The 23,864-nt window shown below is 43.2% G+C and overlaps 1 protein-coding gene across 2 annotated transcripts in view; it reads right to left on the bottom strand.

Annotated features, from left to right (window-relative positions):
- The window catches only part of LOC109894239 (FERM domain-containing protein 6), an 86,157-nt gene extending 82,750 nt beyond the window's left edge, over nucleotides 1-3,407 (bottom strand). Inside the window, exon 1 of one of the 2 annotated variants that reach the window (XM_031828558.1) lies at nucleotides 3,241-3,407. The gene's annotated coding sequence lies outside the window, so the exon portion shown is untranslated. The remainder of the gene's footprint in view (nucleotides 1-3,240) is intronic. The other variant, XM_020487557.2, reaches the window with a different exon arrangement.
- Nucleotides 3,408-23,864: the final 20,457 nt, after the last annotated feature.

Here is a 23,864-nt window from a genome sequence, read left to right as displayed (position 1 = left end):
AAGTATGTGGACACCTGCTCGTCGAACATTTAATTCCAAATTCATGCGCATTAATATGGAGTTGGTCGCCCCTTTGCTGATATAACAGCCTCCACTCTTCTGGGAAGGCTTGCCAATACAACATTGCTGCAGGGACTTGCTTCCGTTCAGCCACAAAAACATTTGTGAGGTCGAGCACTATTAGGCATGGCTCGCAGTCGGCGTTCCAATTCATCCCAAAGGTGTTCGATGGAGTTGAGGTCAGGGCTCTGTTGCAGGCCAGTCAAGATCTTCTACACCAATCTCGACAAACCATTTCTGTATGGACCTTGCATTGTCATGCTGAAACAGGAAAGGTCCTTCCCTAAACTGTTGCCAGGAAGTTGGAAGTACAGAATCATATAGAATGTCATTGTATGCTGTAGCGTTAAGATTTCCCTTCACTGGAACTAAGGGGCCTAACCCGAACCATGAAAAACAGCCCCAGCCTTATTCCTCCTCCACCAAACGTTACAGTTGGCACTATGCAGTTAGGCAGGTAGCGTTCTCCTGGCATCTGCCAAACCGAGATTTGTCCATCGGACTGCCAGATGATGAATCATGACTCATCACTCCAGAAAACGCATTTCCACTGCTCCAGAGTCCAATGGCTTTACACCACTCCAGCTGATGCTTGCATTGCGCAATGGTGATCTTAGACTTTTGTGTGGCTGCTTGGCCATGGAAACCCATTTCAGGAATCTCCCGACGAACAGTTATTGTGCTGATGTTGCTTCCAGAGGCAGTTTGGAACTCAGTAGTGAGTGTTGCAACCGAGGATATACGTTTTTTTACCCACTACGCGCTTCAGCCCTCACCTGTCCCATTCTGTGAGCTTCCGTGGCCTACCACCTCGTGGCTGACACGTTGTTGGCCCAAGACATTTCCACTTCACAATAACAGTACTTACAGTTAACCAGGGCAGCTCTTGCAGGGAAGAAATTTTACAAATGGAATTATTGGAAAGGTGGCATCCTATGACCATGGCACCTTGAGAATCACTGAGCTCTTCAGTAAGGCCATTCTACTGCCAATGTTTGTCTGTGGAGATTGCATGGCTGTTATCGATTTTATACACCTGTCACCAACGGTTTTGGCTGAAATAGCCGAATCCACAAATTTGAAGGGGTGTCCACATACTTTTGTATATATAGTGTAGCTAATTAGCGCAGGTGGACGCCTCGTCTTCCGTCTGTTTTCTTTAAACAAGCACTGTAACATGGAGATAAGGCTGTGTGGGAACACTAATTATTTTTTGTTGATATGAAAGTATCGCAAGTGACGGGCGTTGATGTTCAGATTGAGCGTCGGGGCTCTTAACAAAACCCCCCCTGTACAGAAGAAGCCTTCGTCCAATGACTCTTATGTGTAATTGGTTTAATCAATAATGAGAACCTCAAGGTTAAAAGTGCACTTGTTTAGTATCTGCTCCCATCTGGTATGCCAATAATACCATCAGCATATTTTCAATGTCATCTTATGTTTCTATAGTTCAGTTCCTATAGTTCAGAATAGAATGTGCACAGATTTCACCTGTCTCTTGTCCATGAAAGAATGCTGGCCAGTCTAATAGTAAAAATACTTTTGAGCTATCTGTTCTTCACTATACATTTTTTTTAACAACTTTTACTTCACTACATTTCTAAAGAAAATAATGTACTTTTTACTCCATACATTTCCCTGACACCCAAAAGTACATTGTGAATACTTAGAAAGACAGGAAATTGTCAAATTCACACACATCAAGAGAACATCCCTGGTCATCCCTACTGCCTCTGACCTGGAGGACTGACTAAACACACATGCTTCATTTGTAAATGATGTCTGAGTTTTGGAGTGTGCCCCTGGCAATCTGTAAATTTAAAACAAAAACAAGAAAATGGTGCCATCTGGTTTGCTTAATATGAAGAATTTGAAATTATTTTGATACTTAAGTATATTAAAAAAACGAAATACTTTTACTCCCGTAGTATTTTAAATGGATGACTTTAACTTGAGAAAAAGTAAAGATTCCTTAATAGAAAATGACTCAAGTATGACAATTGGTTACTTTTTCCACCACTGACCATAGGGAGGAAATTGTTGGCATTCCTCAATACTGAAGCAAACATAGCAGTTTGTCCATAGTGACACAAGAGGGGGAAAAGTCCCCAACAAGCAAACACATTCCCCCCCACACACGAACACACACACACACACGATTCACGGGCTATCCTCTTCCACCGCCTAGTTATACTATGCTAGTTCTATCTCTCTATATCTCTATATTACTTCTATACAGTCTACCATCCAATAGCCTACTCCGTGCAGAGTCGTTTCATTACAGAGCAGTAATAATAGTATGCCAGATTCCATTCAATAGGAGAAGACTAAAATAATGACTCCAAAATAAAGGATTAAGTGACCCGTTTCAAAATGGAACAGCGATAATGTTATAGGGAAGACATTTAGTAATGCGCAACTTCATCCAAAGTTTTGCATGCCGGCTGATGTTCTTACGTTGATTTGCAAGACATCCACATACTAGCCTACTTCCAGATGCCATTTGATTTGACACGACCATACTATACCACAGGCAGACAGTGACAACATCCTACAGGACACTTGGTGTCAGTCTTTTTTTTATGAAGAGAGCACGACTATAGCCAACTATAACAACAACAATACAGTAGGTACTAGAACGCGTATGTCATTGCTTAGAACCAAACTGGAAGGGGAGAGACGTAAAACAAAAACCATACGTCGATTTTAATAGATGAGCATTAAATAACATACGAACATATGGTTAAAGGGGTGGTCACAATGTGCAGAATAAACATCACCCATAGTGAGAAAGGAAGATCGATATATTGTCGCAACAAAATGCATCCCGCCTCAAGTATCAGGTCTATAACGTAGCCTAAAGGATAGCAGCAACATTCTGACAGCATCGCTACATTGTAGACACGATACTTATTCGGGTCCGTGTTGTAATGAACAACCAACCAACCGTTGACCAAACATTGAAATGTTTCAATAACTGTTTGAAAACATATTACATCCGTGGAACAAGTGAATACATGTTATAACACTCATGTAAAATACTTTATCAATGGAAAAATAACTTCGTATGTACGCGCAGAGGAGGTGGATCAGTTAAAGGGATTATTAAAGGAATTAGCAGCGAGGGAAATTACAAAGAAGAGAGAGATGTGAAATGTACACTTTTTTAATATAACGTACCTTTCATGTGAAAAACAAATCCTAATTCCTTTTCAAAAACAATGAATCCGATCAAGTTGCATCAAAACGCTATAGTACATCCAATTTTGTCGTCAGCAAATGTAGACTAAAGTTTTACATTTAAACGGGGATTACACGCGTGTGTCGAGCGCCAGACTTCTATCCCTTTGGAACAGTAATAAGTAGGAATACATGTGGAAGGTGGAAGGGTGGCTTCAAACCATGGATAGGGGGGTTAGTACAGATTTGATATACTTTAGTAGTTGTTTTAATACCGATTGTTATTCCGTGAAAATATCCGTAAATGCATGTCTATTTTAATAGTCCAAGTATTCTCCGAAAGATATTTCGTTGCTCTTTTGATATCTATAAAGAATATGTAGATCGTAGGCAACTGCTCCCCCCTCAACGACTACCAGTTGGTATCGCCCACGGCTGCCTGTCATTCCATTCCTCTGGTCCCATGATTCCACACTGTAGCAGTGCAGTAGTATTTTGGAAGCCTGGTGGCACGGAGTGGGTAATTCTGTATTTAGTAGTCTATTCTTGAAGGGAATGTCCACTCAAAAACTATATGTTGGTATTTTTTTCATTAGTACACTGTTGATAGTCCCTAAATGTTTTGTATGTCAGCAGTCAAGTTTTCAAGATGTTTGACTTTCAAGAAGCAAAGTGTCATGGGCCACATCAACACGATGATACAAAATGACATGTATAGGTATAGAGTATGAAACAGTCAACGTTTCTGCTTGATTTTAGATGTATAAGTCATAGGCTACTGGAATCATAATATGGATGGGGAGAAGATAATAAATACACCACATTTTTAAAGTAAGGATCATCCAAGAATGTCATCAGAATTTAGACTACTACAGTAGACTATAGGATAGTAGATTATACGCTGCACATTGCAGAACTGGTTTGGTTTTAGAGAGAAGCTGCTTGTCTGTATTTTCCCATTGTGAAGAAATTACATGTGGTGTGACCCTAAAAAGCTCCTGTTACAATGGACTCTGGAGGACCATAAGACTTTATCCTGCTAGTCCAGAGCACCTCCCCTTACAAATGGCTCTGGTTACCCTATGTGTCCAGGTTAAAGTTAGTGCAGTAAATAGGGAAAATTGGGTGCCATTTGGGACACAGCCCGAGTTTAGGAAACGTATAGTGGGGACAACAAGGACCTAGTTTGAGAAAAGTGCTCCAAAATCATGCTAGTGCACACAGTATATGCTGTAAATGGGACAGCATTTTTATGTGTCCTAGACTAAGTTTAGCCTTGCGGACCAGACTTTCTCCCCAAGCTCTATGCAACAGCCTCTGGACGGGGTTAGACTGAATTTTATGAAAAGGAACCCTCAAGGAATACATTCAGTTTATTAGGTACATCACCCCATTCACGAAAATGGTTCGCTCCTCCAGACAGTGGGTCACGTTGCAGTAGCTTGCTATATGAAGCAGGCAGACAGGCATCGAGGCATTCAGTTGCTGTTCGATTTAATGTTAGAATGGGCAAAATGAGTGACCTATGCGACTTTGAGCGTTGTATCATCGTCAGTGCCAGGTGCGCTGGTTCCAGTATCTCAGAAACGGCCGGCCTCCTAGGCTTTTCACGCACCACAGTGTCTAGGGTTTACCGAGAATGATATGACAAACAAAAAACATCGTCAGTGGCAGTCCTGTGGGCGAAAACAGCTCATTGATGAGAGGTTGAAGGAAATGGCAAGAATCATGCAAGCTAACAGGCGGGCCACAAACAGGCAAATAACGAAGCAGTACAAACAGCAGTGAGCAGAACGGCATCTCAGAGCGCACAACTTGTCAGTCCTTGTCACGGATGGGCTATTGCAGCAGATGACCACACACGGGTTCCACTCCTGTCAGCTAAAAACCAGAAGACGCAGCTCCAGTGGGCATGCCATCATCACTGGGAAATTGAGTAGTGGAAAAACATTGCCTGGTCCGACGAATCCCGGGTCCTATGCTGATGACAGAGTCAGGATTTGGCGTAAGCAGTATGAGTCCATGACCCCATCCTGCCTGGTGTCAACGGTACAGGCTGGTGGCGGTGGTGTAGTGGTGTGGGGAATGTTTTCCTGGCACACATTAGGTCCCTTGATACCAATTGAGAAACATTTGCATGCCCCAAGGAATTCAGGCTGTTCTGGAGGGTGGTCTGACCTGGCACTAGATGTGTGAACCTAATAAATTGGCCACTGAGTGTATGTCAACGTATGTTTAATACTTCCATCAAAATATGTTTTATTATTTTATGAATCATCTCACAGCCCTTGCAACTAGAGCTGTTGCGGTCATGACCGCGGTAAAATTCCACCTGACTCTGACTCTGGACATGTGTTGGTAAAACCCAACTTGCTAAATACCTGAGCTAATGGCCTGGTACTTAGTGCTCTGTTGTCCCTCTAACAACTCTGACATCAATGCAAATGCAATCAAAATTCACATCATAAAAACAGCATACATTTTTTTAAACTCACCTCACTGTGATGATCAATTTGAAGAGATACTTAACATGTGAGACTGGCAGTTTTGACCGGATGACAAAATGTCATGACCGCCACAGCCCTACCTGCAACACTTTCGCAAGAGAGAGAATGTCTAGTTTACAACCCTCAACCATTCACAAGGCTGGAATACTTTCCTTGGAAGTTTCCTTCCTCGTCTTGCCTTTTCCTGTATAATGTCATCATCAGTAATGGCAACATGGTCAACTTGGAGTAGCCTACATCCCAAATGGCACCCTATTCCCTATATAGTGTACTACTTTTGACCAGGGCCCATAGTGCAGTAAATAGTGCACTACAGGGGATAGGGTGCCATTTGGAATGTACAGGTGATCTCTGATCTGCCCCTCTTTGTTGCTCTGTTGACATGTAATTAGCGCAACCATAGAAATATAATTACTAGAGAAGAAAAAGCCCCTCAGACAACAATTAATTTATACTTGAATGGGAGTGCTCATTCTAGTAATTTTATTTATATGGACCCAACCCAGTGCAGACTGCCTGCCTGTCAATGTAGAGAAATGGAGTGGCCAACATGAAAAGGGGCATGGTCGGAAGTGTGCCTACTCAGGCCATGCTAAACCCCCTTGGCCCTGCTCCTAGTGCTTTGATGTGACTGTAGAAAAGCTGGGCCCTGTGAACTACAAAGCCACCGAGACCATTCACCCCAGGACCCATAGACCACAAATCCCCATTCCCTGTCCTGTCTGTCTCCACCGCAGAGCTACTCAGGTTACCAGGCCTACTCTGAGACATAGAAGTAGGGATCGTAGCAATCGAGGAAACACAAACTAAGTCATTAGGACAGGATCCAGTGGAAAGCTGAGTCACCTGTCATTACGGTTGTTTATACCATATTCAACAGACTATTACAACAGGTAGCCTGGCTTATTGTACATCGCAGGTGTTGACTGCAATTCGCGCACACACACACGCGCACACACACACACACACACACACACACACACACACACACACACACACACTAATATACCTGGGCATCACTTATCTTGTTACCTTGTGAGTGATTAAACTCTGTTACTAAACCCATTCTATCCCTGAGCCCCCACTAATGTGATAGTCCTAATGTGTTACAGTCATCACACACCTCCCCCTCACCACCCTACTCCAACCCACCCCTCCTGTCCGCCTCCCCCACCCTCCTGCCCGTGTCTGAAAGATTTGTCTTGATTTTATTAGTTGTTCCAAGCCAGAGTGTGTGGAGGGAGAGGAGAGAGAGGTGGGCTTTTTGGGGCATAATCACACTAATTGAAATGACTCCCCCCTGGTCCCTTCCCCTTGCCCCCCCACCCGTCTGCTTTCCCCTTCTCTACTTTTCCTCCAGCTTTACTCCTTTGTCTCTCCCAGTCTCAGGCTAGGTTGAGTAGACCAGAGGTTCCGTCATTATGGAAAGCCCTTGAAGAGAGCTCTGCCTTTCGCCTTAATGAGCAACATGCTGCTTCACGTTGAAATGTGTCCCTAGCCAGTAATGAAATGTCTGTACACATGTATCATTTAGTATTTTGGAAATTATGCGGCATAAGTGTGTGCATGTCTGTTTGTTTGTTTGTTTGTTTGTTTGTTTGTTTGTTTGTTTGTGTGTGTGAGTGAGAGAGAGAGAGAGAGAGAGAGAGAGAGAGAGAGAGAGAGCGCTCATGGTTGGGTGATATGATCTGAATAATTTCACTTGTGGTAAGGCATTGGTTATATGTCTTTTATTATCTTCCCTTATTTTAGCTCTTCTCCAAAGATCTAAATACAAGTGCTGTCCATCGCAACACATTCCAAATTCTCAGTACCACAGTTATTATGTGTTCAACATCACATCCTATTCAGTCTTTCCTTTAGAATAACACCATTGTCACCAAGCTACCTGCTTGAAGTCATTCTTCTTTACGTAACACTTTGTGTCATTGCCTTGAGTGGGATGCTTTAGAGAATTCTTCTTTCCTACTTCGACAACAACGGGCATCTGTTTTTCCAAACCCTTGGAGCCTGCTTTGAAATCAGAGAAGGCAAGAAGTATAAAAATGAAAGCCGAGCAGATGTTCTCTAATTGCTGGTCTTTGGGGCTGAGTCTTATGTAAGAACGATGTGGATGCTACCATGATTACGGATAATCCACTATAAATTAATGTTAAATAATGTTTTGTGTCATGTTGGAGTCACTTTTATTGTAAATAAGAATAAAATATGTTTCTAAACACCTATACATTAATGTGGATGCTAACATGATTACGGATCATTCTGAAAGAATTTTGAATAATGATGAGTGAGAAAGTTACAGAGGGTCAAAGATCATAACCCCAAGACATGTTAACCTCTCACCGTTACAATAACAGGGGAGGTTAGCATGTCTTGGGGGTATGATATTATTGACGATTCATTCAAGATTATCCGTAATCATGGTAGCATCCACATTAATGTATAAGTGTTTAGAAACATATTCTATTCCTTTTCCTAATATTGAGTTGCACCCCCTTTTGCCCTCGAAACAGCCTCAATTCATCGGGGAATGGACTCCACAAGGTTCGAAAGCGTTCCACAAGGATGCTGGTCCATGTTGACTCAAATGCTTCCCACAGTTGTGTCAAGTTGGCTGGATGTCCATTGGGTGGTGGACCATTCTTGATACACACTGGAAACTGATGAGAGTGAAAAACCCAGCAGCGTTGCAGTTCTTGACACATTCAAACCGGGGCACCTGGCACCTACTACCAAACCTTGTTCAAAGGAACTTAAATCTTTCGTCTTGATCATTCACCATCTGATTGGCACACATACACAATCCAATAAAGTCTCAATTGTCGATAGGCTTAAAAATCCTTCTTTGAGCTGTCTCCTCCCCTTCATCTACACTGATTGAAGTGGATTTAACAGGTGACATCAATAAGGATTATAGCCTTCACCTGGACTCACCTGGTCAATCTGTCATGGAAAGAGCAGGTGTTCCTAAGGTTTTGTACACATTCTGTAATATATGTTGGAATGTATTTAAAATGTATTAAATATAAATATTTTTAAATGCATTATTTTGCCAATCCTAATTTTTTTTATCAAAAAATATATTTTACATAAAAAAAATCATTATGGGTACCACCAGAACTTTTATGGGCCTCTTGATCTAGATCTTAAAGTAGTCTCTGAGCTTCAAAACAAGCCCAATATTTTTTTTTTTGCTATTTTTTTCTGTGTGTTCCACGACAAGGTCCCCCTGTACTCCAGCCTGCTTTCAAATGGAATGGTTTCATTTTCACTTCACAAACTTCACAATATTGTGAAGGGAAACAGAACAATTATTGTACCAAGTAAGTAACAGTCCAGCCATTCCAAGTATCTTCTAAAATGGCATCCCTGCATGACCCCAATATAGGATATAATATTGGGATATAATAGGATATAATATTGTGGCAGCAGTACCCATCTATACTCATCTCATCAGGCTAACAAGGGGCAGATGGTCGGTCAGCTGAGAATTCAATCTACCCCATCATCTTACCCCTCTGGGGAGTGATAGGAAGGGTAGAGGGGGAGATGGGGGAGAGGAGGGAGGGTGGAGGCAGAGAGGATGGAGAAAGGTATGAGAGGTAAGAGGGGGAGGCAGGTAAGAATGTTGAGGGGGAGGGGGGAGGTGGGAGGTTAGGCAGGAGAAAGGGAGGAGGGGGAGGTTAAAGAAGGAAGAGAGGGAGACAGCAAACTAAGGGAGGAGGGAGGGGAGGATAGAAGGAGAGGATAAACAGTGTTCAGGGGTGAAAAAAGGGTCATTCAGCTGATTGAATACAACTCCACACTAACTGATCTGCTGTTATTGGGTTTCTTACATGATTATGACATGGTAATGGATTTAGCCATCTGACTGAATTGATCAAAAATGTGTCGAACTGACTGGTGGCCATAAGGTGCTTAGAGAGATATGCACTCATGGAGAAGCAGTGTCACTAAGTGATCGAAAGCAGTAGTAGGAGCAACGTAGCGACTTCAAATCTACTCACAATAGTGTCTTGTTAAGTTAGCCTTAGTTGTGTATAAAAATCCTCATCTGATGGAGATAAGAAAAGATGGTGATGATATCTGTGTGCGCAGAGGCCCCGGCGCATTGTAACAGTCTGTCTTACAGAGACACACAGAAGTGGATCCCTGCAGAAAGAAAAAAAGAAAGCAGGGATGAGGAGACATTGATTTTAGTCATTGTGCCAAAGCCTTTTTCCTTCCACTGCTGTCGGCAGAATCCATATGTCATTAGTCTTCCTCCACAGCACTGATGCCATAATAATGCTGTAAGTCATTAGGCATACGTTATCTAGCCTAATGATATCTAGCCTCACAAATGCAGCCTGTTTTTACTGTGGTTATATTAAATGTATATACCGGTATTTATATTATTATTTGTAAATGTATGTGCTATTAACATTATGTATATAATACTACACTATTTTTTGAGTAAGCCCTTTGCCTTAAAAACTGCATCATCACTGGTACAGAGTACTGAGTACAGTACTGTACAGTGCCAGGGACATTGGGCAGAAAAACCATTACATTACTTAAGCATAGAGTAAAACATTTGAGCTGAAAGACGATTGTTCACCAATAAAAGACTAATTCAGAAAAAACAATAACTACCTTGATGGTGTTATTGTTAGGTTCACACAATTCCCTTTGTATCGCCAAGACAAAGAGGTCAGGCATCGCTAGTGGAAGCCATGCCATACACACACACACACACACGCACACGCACACGCACACACACAGACTGTCCTCAACATCATTCTATCTCTCCTCTCTGGAGAATGGCACCACAAAGAGCCAGAAAGCCCAGCACCAGACGGTACAGCAACACTGAAGAGAGAATGGACAATGGGCACCTCTGAACCAGTCCTTTCACCACCATCAGTGCCCATGTACGAAGACCTGAGGCTGGGTCCCAAATGGCATCATATGCCCTATAGTGTACTGCTTTTGACCAGGTCCCATAGGGCACGATATAGGGGTATAGGGTGCCATTTGGAATGCACACTGAGTCAGCTCAGACCCTCTACAGTACAGAATGTAGCGTTTTATTGCATCATGAACCAGTCCTTTCTCTTCTCATCAAGCCTAGGAGCAGATGAAGAAGGCCTGGATAGAGATGATGCCACTGTCTTGTCCTTCTTTATGTCATCCTTGCCTGTGACCATGCACGAATAGGCCTGCGTCAGCCCAGACCCACTAACAAGAATATAGTGCTAGGCTCCTTGTCATTGCACTGTTATCTGCGGCAGTGACGTCATACCTTTCATCACTTGGTTAATTAGTCAAACAAAACATTTAGTTCATCTGTGTGTGAGACAGAGTGGCAGGACCAGGAAGGCGACCTTAAGGATAGGAACAGTCACGAATCGGACGCATTCCAGCTAGAATAAAATATAACATCATCACAACCCCAACCTCCTTTCTCCTTGAATCGTTGATATATACTTTCTAAGGCTGTCAGAGGTATGATGTGAAACACATTCTCCAAAGATTTGTCATCTACACGGAACAATAATTTTAACACAACATGTAAAGTGTTGGTCCCATGTTTCAGGAGCTGAAACAAAAGATCCCAGACGTACTCGCAAAAATCTCTCAAATATTGTGCACAACTGTATTTACATCCCTGTTAGTGAGCATTTCTCTTTTGCCAAGATAATACATTCACTTGACAGGTGTGGAATATCAAGAAGCTGATTAAACAGCCGTGTCATTACACAGGTGCACCTTGTGCCGGGGAAAATAAAAGGCCACTCTAAAACGTGCCGTTTTGTCACACAACACAATGCCTCAAGTTTTGTCTCAAGTTTTGAAGGAGTGTGCAACTGGCATGCTGACTGCAGGAATGTCCACCAAAGGTGTTGCCAGAGAATTTAATATTCATTACTCTACCATAAGCCACCTACAACATCATTTTAGAGAATTTGGCAGTACATCCAACAGACCTCACAGCCGCAGACCAGGTGTTTGGCGTTGTATGGGCAAGTGGCTTGCTGATGTCAACGTTGTGAACAGATCGCCTCATGGTGGTGGTGGGGTTATGGTATGGGCAGGCATAAGCTACGGACAATGAACACAATTGCATTTTATCGATGGTAATTTGAATGCACAGAGTACTGTGACGAGATCCTGAGGCCCATTGTGAGGCCCATTTTTTTTTAAGGTATCTGTGACCAACAGATGCATATCTGTATTTCCAGTCATGTGAAATCCACAGATTAGGGCCTAATTCATTTCTTTCAGTTGACTGATTTCCTCATGTGATTTTGTTTATATTTTTGTTCAGTATATAAAGGAATGGAGAGATGGAAACAGAGTCACACTCTTGAAGACCTGAGTGAATAGGTCATCAGATACTGTAAGTCCTCCACATGAAGGTGTTCTAATGCTACTAGCCTAAAATGTGCATTTTATCAGTATTTATGTTGACTTTGTGTTCTAAAACTGGATAAAGAATCAAGTGTCAAATATGCCCCTCAAGACTCGGTTCCAGGACCTTGATTGTTCTTAACATTTTATGTTACCTTGTGTATAAAAACCCCTACAACCCTTATCCTCCAACTCTACTAGTATTACCCTCTCATGTTAATCACGCTCCCCGCCCCGTCTCCTTCCTCTCCCAGGCACAGGTCCTATCTCAGCCTGTGGAGACACAACACAAGTTGTGAGGAAGCAGGGGGGAAGCTGGGAAACACAGGGGGGTGAAGACAGTGGGAGGAACGTGAGGTTGTTTCTCTCTATGATGACACTGAGAAGACAGGAGAGATTTCCCAGCCATCCCAGCCATTGCCACACATGCCAACGTGACTATTAAGCCTAAGCACAGAGAGACAGAAAGGGGGGAGAAAAAGAGAGAGGGAGGGAAGGAGAGAAACAGAGAGCCAGAGATGGAGAGAAAAAGTGAGAGAGAGAGCATCCTATCCGTCATCATCTTATCCCATCAGTAGAGATGACATCACACCTGTGGGAATCCAGGTCACAACAACACCTGCAAGAACACTTTTGTCTTGGGAATACTGACCTTGACACACACACACACACGTGCATGCACACATGCGCACAAGCACAGATGCACAAATTCACAATCACGTGTGTGCGCAGCCACTCACACACAAACACACACGTGAAGTCAAGCAGGGAGTGAAATACAGTACATGTTTTCGTTTGTGGTCACTGACATCGTCTAAGAAATGTCTGATATAGGGAGGCCAGGCAGTGTGGTGGCAGGACAACAAACTCTCCCTCAAGCTGATCGTGGACCATCGAGAGCATGGTTGCATCACCACCTGGTATGGCAACTGCTCGGCATCCGACCGTAAGGTGCTACAGAGGGTAATGCATACAGCCCAGTCCATCACTGTGGCCAAGCTTCCTGACATCCAGGACCTACAAACTAGGCATTGTCAGAGGAAGGCCTAAAAAATGGTCATAGACTCCAGTCACCTAAGTCATATACTGTTCTCTCTGCTACCGCACAGAAAGCAGTACCGGAGCGCCAACTCTAGGTCCAAAAGGCTCCTTAAAAGCTTCTACCCCATGCTATAAAACTGCTTACATTGACCCCCCCACCCCTTTGTCTTTACACTGCTGCTTCTCGCTGTTTATTGTCTATGCATAGTCGTTTTACCCCTACCTACATGTACAAATTACCTCGACTGACCTGTACCCCCGCACATTGACTCGATACCGGTATATCGCCTCGTTATTGTATTGTTTTTATTTTAGTTTATTTTATTTTATTTAGTAAATATTTTCTTAACTCTATTTCTTGAACTGCATTGTTGGTTAATGGCTTGAAAGTAAGCATTTCATGGTCAGGTCTACTACACCTGTTGTATTCGGCTCGTGTGACAAATACAATTTGATTTGATTTGATATACCTTAGAAGAGATCAGAGAAGGGTTCGACCAGTTTCAAACCTGCTCTTTTCATTCTCGTGAGTCCGGTTTGGGCTTCATCGAACTTTGGACTACAGATGCAGCCGAAACCCAAACACTTGTACAGCAAAAAGGCAAATATTTACTTTAACCTTCTTTTCTATTTCCTTTCTCTACATATAACAGTCACCTCTATAGCCTACAAATATTTCAGATATAACCTTCCCTTCCCCCTGTATCCTGTCTCCTCTACTGTTAAGGTCATGTGTGTGAATTGTGTTGGTTATGTTTTTAGATTTAGTTGACAGAATCAGTGTGTGTGTGTGTGTGTGTGTGTGTGTGTGTGTGTGTGTGTGTATTACTATCCTTGTGGGTACCGGAAATCCCCATTTACATGTAGTCCCCACATGGATAGTTAAACAAGGAACGTATTCCCCCACGAGGACAAAGAGTATTTTAGGGTGACATTAAGGGTTACAATTAGGGTTAGGGGCTAGGGCTAGGGTTAGGGTTAGGTTAAAGGGTTAAGGTTAGAGTTAGAGTTAGGGTAGGGGAAGGGTTCGCTAACATGCTAAGTAGTTGCAAAGTATCTAAAAAGTAGTAAGTAGTTATCCACCCACCCATCCAATTCAACCAACTATCCTCCTTGGTTGGTTGAGTAACGTTCTGTCTTATATAACCACACCAATCATAACATATCATACTGATCTGAGTGTCCCGGATTTTAATTTACTATGTTACATCTAGTCTATAAGAGCAGACGAGTGTGTGTGTGTGTGTGTCCGTGTGTCTGTCTCTGTGTGTCTAACAGTGTGTGCGTGTGCCTTGTGCTGCACACTATGTTCCCCGAGTGAAGCCCTTTCATAGTGATCACACAGCAGGACCAATGGTGCCCCTCTCTTTCAACCTTGAAGGGCTGAAAACTTTTCATCCATGCTGCTATATTTGGCATCTCCTTTGTTAGTGTGAAACGCATTAGAGGAATGCATAAGATGATGAGATTCGGGCTCTCTTTGTAGAGAGACCTAATGGGCTTTACAGAGCAAGCGGAACAGAACAGAACAGGACAGGACATACCCGGTATTACCCACAATGCCCTGCAGTGACCAGAGTTCTGACCTCCACTACTACACCAAAAGTTGCTTTCATCCATTTGAAGCAAAGACTTACAGTACAGTGAGTGTATACGTTTTTAGTATGTGTATGTGATCCCTGTGGGAACTGAACCCATGGCCTTAGAGTTGCAATCCCACACTAACGACTGAGAAACTAAGCAACACACAAAAGTCCAACTAGTACCAGTCCCCCGTGCCCTACCTTAGGGAACCGAAAACTCACACTATCTGTGTGTAGTGTATAGTGAAATATGCCATGTGAGGCTTCATTCCTTCACATCCACAGAAACCATATGCTGTGTGTATGTGAAGTGGGCAACAGAGAGTAGAGTGTTTGTGTACGTGTGTGTGTGTTTCATGGAAATTGAAAGGAAGTGTAAATGAACCATCTGTTTTGGCAACAGACAGTTGAGATGTGTTGTTTTGATAACATGTTAGCGTACAGGCTAATGTAACAACCTGGGGTCACACCATGCTGGTCTGGTGACAGCCTGACTCAGAAATGGACTGGACGATTCTCTGTGTGTGTGTGTGTGTGTGTGTGTCTGTGTGTCTGTGTGTCTGTGTGTGTGTGTGTGTGTGTGTGTGTTTATCATACCAAGTGAGATCACACCAGATTGACTTCAGTATTCAACGTTTGTCCAAGACCCCAGGACGTCGGGAGATGCCTTCAGTACTTTCCACTAGGGGCAACTTAAGCACGTATTGCCATGTAATACGCTCACGGCTTGCTATGGTGTTGTGAATGGAGTTAGAGGATGAGCTTAAACCGTACGCTTTGGCTCTGGGAATTGTGGGTTCAGTTCAAGTGTTTTAACCTTATCCCAAACCTTAACCAGTCAGAGTTCATGCCTAAACTTAACCATCAAGTGTTTTAACCTTATCCCAAACCTTAACCAGTCAGAGTTCATGCCTAAACTTAACCATCAAGTTTGACCTTAACTTCACCCTTAGACATGTATCCCCCCTGGACAAAGGTTGAATACTGAAGTGAGACCATGAGGTCATACTTTACCTGGCCTTGTCCCCATTCCTAAGATCTAATATTAGTAATAATTTGGTGGGTGCTTATATTTGTCCTTCACATACAGTCCCAGTCAAAGGTTCGGACACACGTACTCATTCCAGGGTTTTTCATTACTTTTACTATTTTCTACAATGTAGAATAATAGTGAAGACATTAAAACTATGAAATAGCACATATGGAATCATGTAGTAACTGAAAAAGTGTTCAAGGAATCAAAATATATTTTCGATTTGAGATTCTTGAAAGTAGCCACCCTTTTCCTTGAAGATAGCTTTGCACTCTCTTGGCATTCAATCAACCAGCTTCATGAGATAGTCACCTGGAATGCACTTCAATTGACAGGTGTGCCTTGTTAAAAGTTCATTTGTGGAATTTATTTCCTTCTTAATGTGTTTGAGCCAATCAGTTGTGTTGTGACAAGGTAGGGGTGGTATACAGAAGATAGCCCTATATGCTAAATACCAAATAGAGCTTGCTTGGGCCATGAAACTTGAGCAATGGACAAATTTGAGATGTTTGGTTCCAACCTCTGTATCTTTGTGAGACGCAGAGTAGGTGAACGGATGACCTCTGCATGTATGGTTCTCCCCGTGAAGCATGGAGGAGGAGGTGTGTTGGTGTGGGGGTGCTTTGTTGGTGACACTGACAGTGAATTATTTAGAATTCAAGGCACACTTAACCTATCACAGCATTCTGATGCGATACGCCATCCCATCTAGTTTGCACTTAGTGGGACTATCATTTGATCTCAAAAGGACAAAACACACCTCCAGGATGTTTAAGGGCTATTTGACCAAGACGTAGAGTGATGGAGTGCTGAATCAGATGACCTGGCCTCCACAATCACCGAACCTCAACCCAATTGAGATTATGTGGGTTGAGTTGGACCGCAGAGTGAAGGAAAAGCAGCCAACAAGTGCTCAGCATATGTGGGAACTCCTTAAAACTGTTGGAAAATCATTCCTCATGAAGCTGGTTGAGAGAATGCCAAGAGTGTGCAAAGCTGTCATCAAAGCAAAGGGTGGCTACTTTGAGGAATATAAAATATAAAATACACTTTTTTGGTCACTACATGATTCCACATGTGTTATTTCATAGTTTTGATGTATGCACTATTATTCTACAATGTAGAAAATAGTGATAATAATGAAAAACTTAACTCTAAAACTTTTGACCGGTTGTGTAACTTTGCTCTGCGCTTCTACAAGCATGCACTTCATAGCCTATAGACTATAGACTATGGGTCATTTGATTGAGACCACATTAAATGGTCTATAGGAGCACTTGATATTGCGTGCCCAGCGGAGAATCAGAGATGAGAGGCGGCATCCGGCACATATTGATATATAACATAATGAGCAACTCATTCTAAAACACTGAGAAATATTGACATTTCATCAATTTCATGACCCTCCCCTGGACTAGATTAACAAATAAACTCAGCAAAAAAAGAAACGTCCCTTTTGTGCTGGCTCAGCGGTCCTGGTCTCCAGTACGCCTCCTCGGACCAGGATACCCTGCGCCGGCTCTACGCACTGTTTCCAGTGCGCCTTCACAGCCCAGTGCGTCCTGTACCAGCGCCCCGCACTTGTCGGGCTAAAGTGAGCATCCATGGCCCGAAGCATCCAGTGATGATCCATGGCCCGAAGCCTCCAGTGATGATCCATGGCAAGAAGCCTGCAGTGATGATCCAGGGACTCCGGACCGTAGATCGTCGCTGGGGACTCCGGACCGTAGATTGTCGCCGGGGACTGGGAACCCACACTGGAGGCTCCGGAATGGGGACTGTCGCCAGACTGGAAACCGACGCTGGAGCCTCCGACGATCCATAGTTTGATTCCTCCAGCGATGAGTCACGGTCCGGAGCTTCCGGCGACGATCTCCACACCAGAGGCGCCACCGAAGTTGGCGGAGCCATGAGCGCAGTGGCGTCTGCGTCGCGCACCGGAGCCACCACCGAGGGTAGATGCCCACCTGGACCCCCCCTATAGGTTCAGGTTTGCGGCAGGAGTCCGCACCTTTGTCCTTTTAATTCTCTATTTTGGTTAGGTCAGGGTGTGACTAGGGTGGGCAATCTAGTTTTCCTATTTTTTTGATTGGCCTGGTATGGTTCCCAATCAGAGGCAGCTGTCTATCGTTGTCTCTGATTGGGGATCATACTTAGTCAACCTTTTTCCCACCTTAGTTTGTGGGATCTTGATTTTGTATAGTTGCTGTGTAGCCTGCAGAACTTTACGTTCGCTTTGCATTTTTTAGTTTTTCGGTGTTTATTTTAATAAAAGTAAGAGGTTCGCCTACCACACTGCACCTTGGTCTCCTCATTCAAACGACGAGCGTAACACTTGCTCAATGAACCATAAACAATTAATGAACATGCACCTGTGGAACGGTCGTTAAGACACTAACAGCTTACAGACGGTAGGCAATTAAGGTCACAGTTATGAAAACTTAGGACACTAAAGAGGCCTTTTTACTGACTCTGAAAAACACCAAAAGAAAGATGGCCAGGGTCCCTGCTCATCTGTGTGAACGTGCCTTCGGCATGCTGCAAGGAGGCATGAGGACTGCAGATGTGGCCAGGGCAATAAATTGCAATGTCCGTACTGTGAGACGCCGAAGACAGCGCTACAGGGAGACAGGACGGACAACTGATCGTCCTGGGCAGTGGCAGACCCCGTGTAACAACACCTGCACAGGATCGGTACATTCGAACATCACACCTGCGGGACAGGTACAGGATGGCAACAACTGCCCGAGTTACACCAGGAACGCACAATCTCTCCATCAGTGCTCAGACTGTCCACAATAGACTGAGAGAGGCTGGACTGAGGGCTTGTAGGCCTGTTGTAAGGCAGGTCCTCACCAGACATCATCGGCAACAACGTCGCCTATGAGCACAAACCCACCGTTGCTGGACCAGACAGGACTGGCAAAAAGTGCTCTTCACTGACTAGTCCGTTCTTGTCTCACCAGGGGTGATGGTCGGATTCGCGTTTATCGTCAAAGGAATAAGTGTTACAACGAGGCCTGTACTCTGGAGCGGGATCGATTTGGAGGTGGAGGGTCCATCATGGTCTTGGGCGGTGTGTCACAGCATCATCGGACTGAGCTTGTTGTCCTTGCAGGCAATCTCAACGCGGTGTGTACAGGGAAGACATCCTCCTCCCTTCCTGCAGGCTCATCCTGACAAGACCCTCCAGCATGACAATGCCACCAGCCATACTGCTCGTTCTGTGAGTGATTTCCTGCAAGACAGAAATATCAGTGTTCTGCCTTGGCCATCGAAGAGCCCGGATCTCAGACCCATTGAGCACGTCTGGGACCTGTTGGATCGGAGGGGGAGGGCTAGGGCCATTCCCCCCAGAAATGTTTGGGAACTTGCAGGTGCCTTGGTGGAAGAGTGGGGTAACATCTCACAGCAATAACTGGCAAATCTGGTGCAGTCGATGAGGAGGAGATGCACTGCAGTACTTAATGCAGCTGGTGGCCACACCAGATACTGACTGTTACTTTGGATTTTGACCCCCCCTTTGTTCAGGGACACATTATCCAATTTCTTATAGTCACATGTCTGTGGAACTTGTTCAGTTTATGTCTCAGTTGTTGAATCTTGTTATGTTCATACAAATATTTACACATGTTAAGTGTGCTGAAAATAAATGCAGTTGACAGTGAGAGGACGTTTCTTTTTTTGGTGAGTTTACTAAGCCCTCCCCTTGACTGAAATTGAAAAAGCATGACCCTCCCCCATTTCCCTCCAGGTAACCATTCTGTAACATTTCAATCCATCCCTTATAGTGTCTTGTCTACCCATATGAGCTGGGCACTTAATAAATGAAATAAAACATGTAATCACAAAACAACCCAAACCTGGTTCACTGGGGTGGTGCCAACAGCATGAGTCAGAGCCAGGGTTTAAAAGGTCACACAGAGGTCAGATTGATCCTGGCAGCTGCCTGGTGCCTGCCCTACTGTGCCTGTTGGCAGCAAGGCTGATGAGAAGGAACGGATGACAGTACAGTAGCCTGGTTAACCATTAAACGCTACATTTAATGATTATTCTCAATGGCTCCAGGCTAGGATAACAGAACAGGCGTCCTTGTACCAAATTCAACCCACAACCTCACAACCCCACTATCCAATATATTCACTACTAGATAACAGTATGTCCTTTCTCTGATAAATGTACAGGCATTATAAGAGAGATTGAAAACACATAGAGACATGTATTGATATCAGTATAACAGTTCTTTGCCAAGAAGAACAGGAACTCCTACCTCAGGTAACCTGAAATTAACCTCACTGTCCACTAGTAGTGGTCTTATTATGGGTAATGTACCTCCCTCTGAATGGCCAGGGTTGAAGGGTTGATTGTCACTCACTTCCCAGTAGCAGGTTCAGGACCACCACAACATTCATAAGTCCATCAGCAGGACTAAAGTGAATGGGTTTACTCTGGGTGAGACCTATATAGCACAACTCAGTCACCAGGTTATTGTGTGTCCTGATAACATGTAGTACAACACAGTTACGAGGTTATTGTATGTCCTGATACAGGTCACTGCTAGTTTCTCACTGAGTCATAAATCAAGAGCATTATGGAACTCTCAAAAGGGACTGTTGATGCACACGCTCTCTGTAACTTTCATAGGAAACTGAAAACAATGTCAATGTAGCCAGATGAAGAGAAAGGCTACAGGCTGTCTGCCTTAAAACAACAAACACAAACACCCCCGTACATTTTCTCCAGTCCCCAAACAAGCACACGCACATGCACATCCATACACACACATATACACACACGCACACGCAAGCATACATTTCCTCCAGCCCCCACCCGCAACCATGGAATGTCCCTGTTTGTTTCTTCTAGCCTGCATTGTTAGCCATCAACATCCATGGCTGCCTGTCCCCTGCCACCAATACCACAAAGACCAACATGCTTCTGCAAGGCTTCAAACTCTCTCAAACTCACTCCTGTACATGCATCTTTATATACTCTGAATAGTTGCTCAGTATACTGTATTCATGGAACACTGAGACGTGAATACTGTGTAATTTGGTAGAGAAGAGGTAGAGCAGGAAGGTAGAGAAGTGGGTCTACCATTGCTCCCTCCCCCATCCCTCCTGCAGTAAAAAACATTCCCAGCAGTAATGCAAGGGGGGGTGAAGGAGGGAGGAAAGGAGAAGGGGATTTTAAAGAAGGCAAATCCTGATAGATAGAAGTAGGTTTCAGAGTAAATTTGAGCTTTACTTTTCCAGTAAATGGCTCAGTGTATTTTCTCTCTGCAGTGAAAAGTAAGGTAGTATTATACATCAATTCCCCGGGTTTGATCACCGGAATCCCACCCCATATGTAAACTTTCCAACCTCCAGGGAGAATGTGTGGCGACGACACACCCATTTCTAGGTAATAACCTACTCTATATCACGTATTATACTCTATATCATGAGTTACAGAGAGCTGTATCTCAATTTCAGAACATACTTACTTGCATAAGTTGTGCTCAAGGTTATTCTAGTTTTGTGTTTTATATTAGTCTGCTTAGTTTCAGTTAGTGGTCAGATCAGATTTACTAGTTTTTACTTAGTTTAAGTTTTTATTATTTAGTTCAGTGGAGGCTCCTCAGGGGAGGAAGGGGACAACCATTCTCCTCAGTGAATTTAATAAAAATAATAAAAACAGACAAACATACAAAAAGTCATCATTTTTAGATTAAACTATACTAAAAATATTCACATCACCAAATAATTTATTAAAACACATTATTTTCCAATAAAGGTCTACATTAGCCTCAAAATCACTCTTTAGGGTAGCACTATAGTGTAGCCGGAGGACAGCTAGCTACCATCCTTCTCTGGGTACATTGACTTCAATAAAACACCTTGGAGGAGCATGGTTCTCAACCCCTTCCTTAGACTTGCACAGTAATTATGACAACTTCCGGAGGATGTCCTCCAACCTATCAGAGCTCTTGCAGCATGAACTGACATGCTGCCCACTGATTTAAGGATCAGAGAATGAATCTAGTACTGAAAGCATAAGCTACAGTTAGCTAGCACCCCAACTGATGTAACGCACAATCTTAACATTATTATTGTGTTAGTGGTTTCAAGCATCATGTCAAGGATTTCCTCCTCTTCTTCCGAAGAGGAGAGGCGAAAAGGATCAGAGGACCAATATGCGGCGTGGTAAGTGTCCATGGTTCTTTTAATACGTAAACGTACACATGAACAACTGATTACAAAAACAAGAAACGTGTGAAACCCTAAACAGCCCTATCTGGTGCAAAACACAGAGACAGGAACAATCACCCACAAACACACAGTGACACCCAGGCTACCTAAGTATGATTCTCAATCAGAGACAACTAATAACACCTGCCTCTGATTGAGAACCATACTAGGCCGAAACATAGAAATACCCAAACCATAGAAAAACAAACATAGACTGCCCACCCAACTCATGCCCTGACCATACTAAATAATGACAAAACAAAGGAAATAAAGGTCAGAACGTGACACATCATGAAACCTCTAACAAATTAATTTGACATGGGGAGAAAGTCCATTTTTTTGGGACCTACTCTAACTTGCTTACCACTTTTTCCATGCGGTTTCTTCCTTCACAGACTCCATGAAATGATGACCCCATCCTAAATATTGCTAGATATTTGGTGGCATAGCTGGCTGAGGTGTTGCCAAACGTGTTGTTACGCGTGTTTGCAAAACATAGGAGGTGAGATCAAGCCCAAGATATAGGGGAGAGTGGGATTGATTTGGGAAGCCATACACAACATTTAATAATTTGAACAGTTAAAATTATTAATTTTGTGTATGGTTTCCTAGAAACAATCCCACTCTCCCCTATATCTTGGGATTGATCTCCCCTCTGTTTTGCAAACAGATGAGGTGCTGATTGAAAAAACAATTATTCGTGATTTGTCTCTGGTAATTACAGCTAATGGCAGTTCAAAATAATTGCATGTGTCCCAAATGGCACGCTATTTACTATATTTTGCACGACTTTCGACCAGAGCCCTGTCGACCCTGATAAAAGGTAGTGCAGTAAATGGCGAATAGTGTGCCATTTCAGTCATGCGGGAGGGACACTGCATTCAACTGAACATTTCAGACTTTCATGGTCAAAATAGCTAAAGCAGTGTCGAAGTAAAAAATCTGAACTTTCTTAATGACTAAGTGTTTCTTTCACTAAGTTCACGGCCGTCTTCCTGAAAGGAATAAGTGGACCAAAGCGCAGCGTGGTGAGCGTACATTACTTTATTTTATATAAAATGTCGCCAACAAAACAAAGGAACGACCGTGAAGCTTAACAGGGCTATAGTGCTACTAACAAAGATCATTTCCCACAATCACAACAGGGAAAAAGGCTGCCTAAGTTTGATTCCCAATCAGAGACAACGATAGACTGCTGTCCCTGATTGAGAACCATACCTGCCCAAACACAAAGAAATAGAAAACAGAGAAATCAGAACATAGAAAGCCCACCCAAATCACACCCTGGCCAAACCAAATAGAGACATAAAAAGGCTCTCTCAGGTCAGGGCGGGACAACTAAAGTGTTTATTCTCTTTGTTTGCTTGTTTGTTTTAATCCAAAAAAGGACTGGACTAACTTGAATGATCAAACACACAGTATATTGTTTAAAACTCTTCTTAATGGCCATTCGAGACGGATAATGGTCCTTGTACCTCTAATCTATGATTATTGATTAACCATGTGCATGAATGGAATCATCTTTTATCAATGGAACCTTTGGTGAGTCTTCTAACATCACCAGGAACTGCTCATAATTATTCAGATTGTCATGCATTGTCGTGTTGCCAGGAAGAGTATGTGGTTAGGATTTTCCAATATTTTGGAAAAATCCAAGTTACAAATTCCAGATGACTGGATGGAAAACATTCCAAATACATGAATTATCAACATTCTGATTGACTAGGAGTATGAAATAGTTTCAGACTTGAATGTGCTTGTGAGGCATTTATTAGTCAGCTGGATTTCTAGGCACACACACACACACACACACACACACACACACACACACAGCCTA

Source organism: Oncorhynchus kisutch, linkage group LG7 (assembly GCF_002021735.2).
Source record: "Oncorhynchus kisutch isolate 150728-3 linkage group LG7, Okis_V2, whole genome shotgun sequence".
NCBI classification, from domain to species: Eukaryota; Metazoa; Chordata; class Actinopteri; order Salmoniformes; family Salmonidae; genus Oncorhynchus; species Oncorhynchus kisutch.
This window is presented reverse-complemented; position numbering and strand designations above follow the sequence as displayed.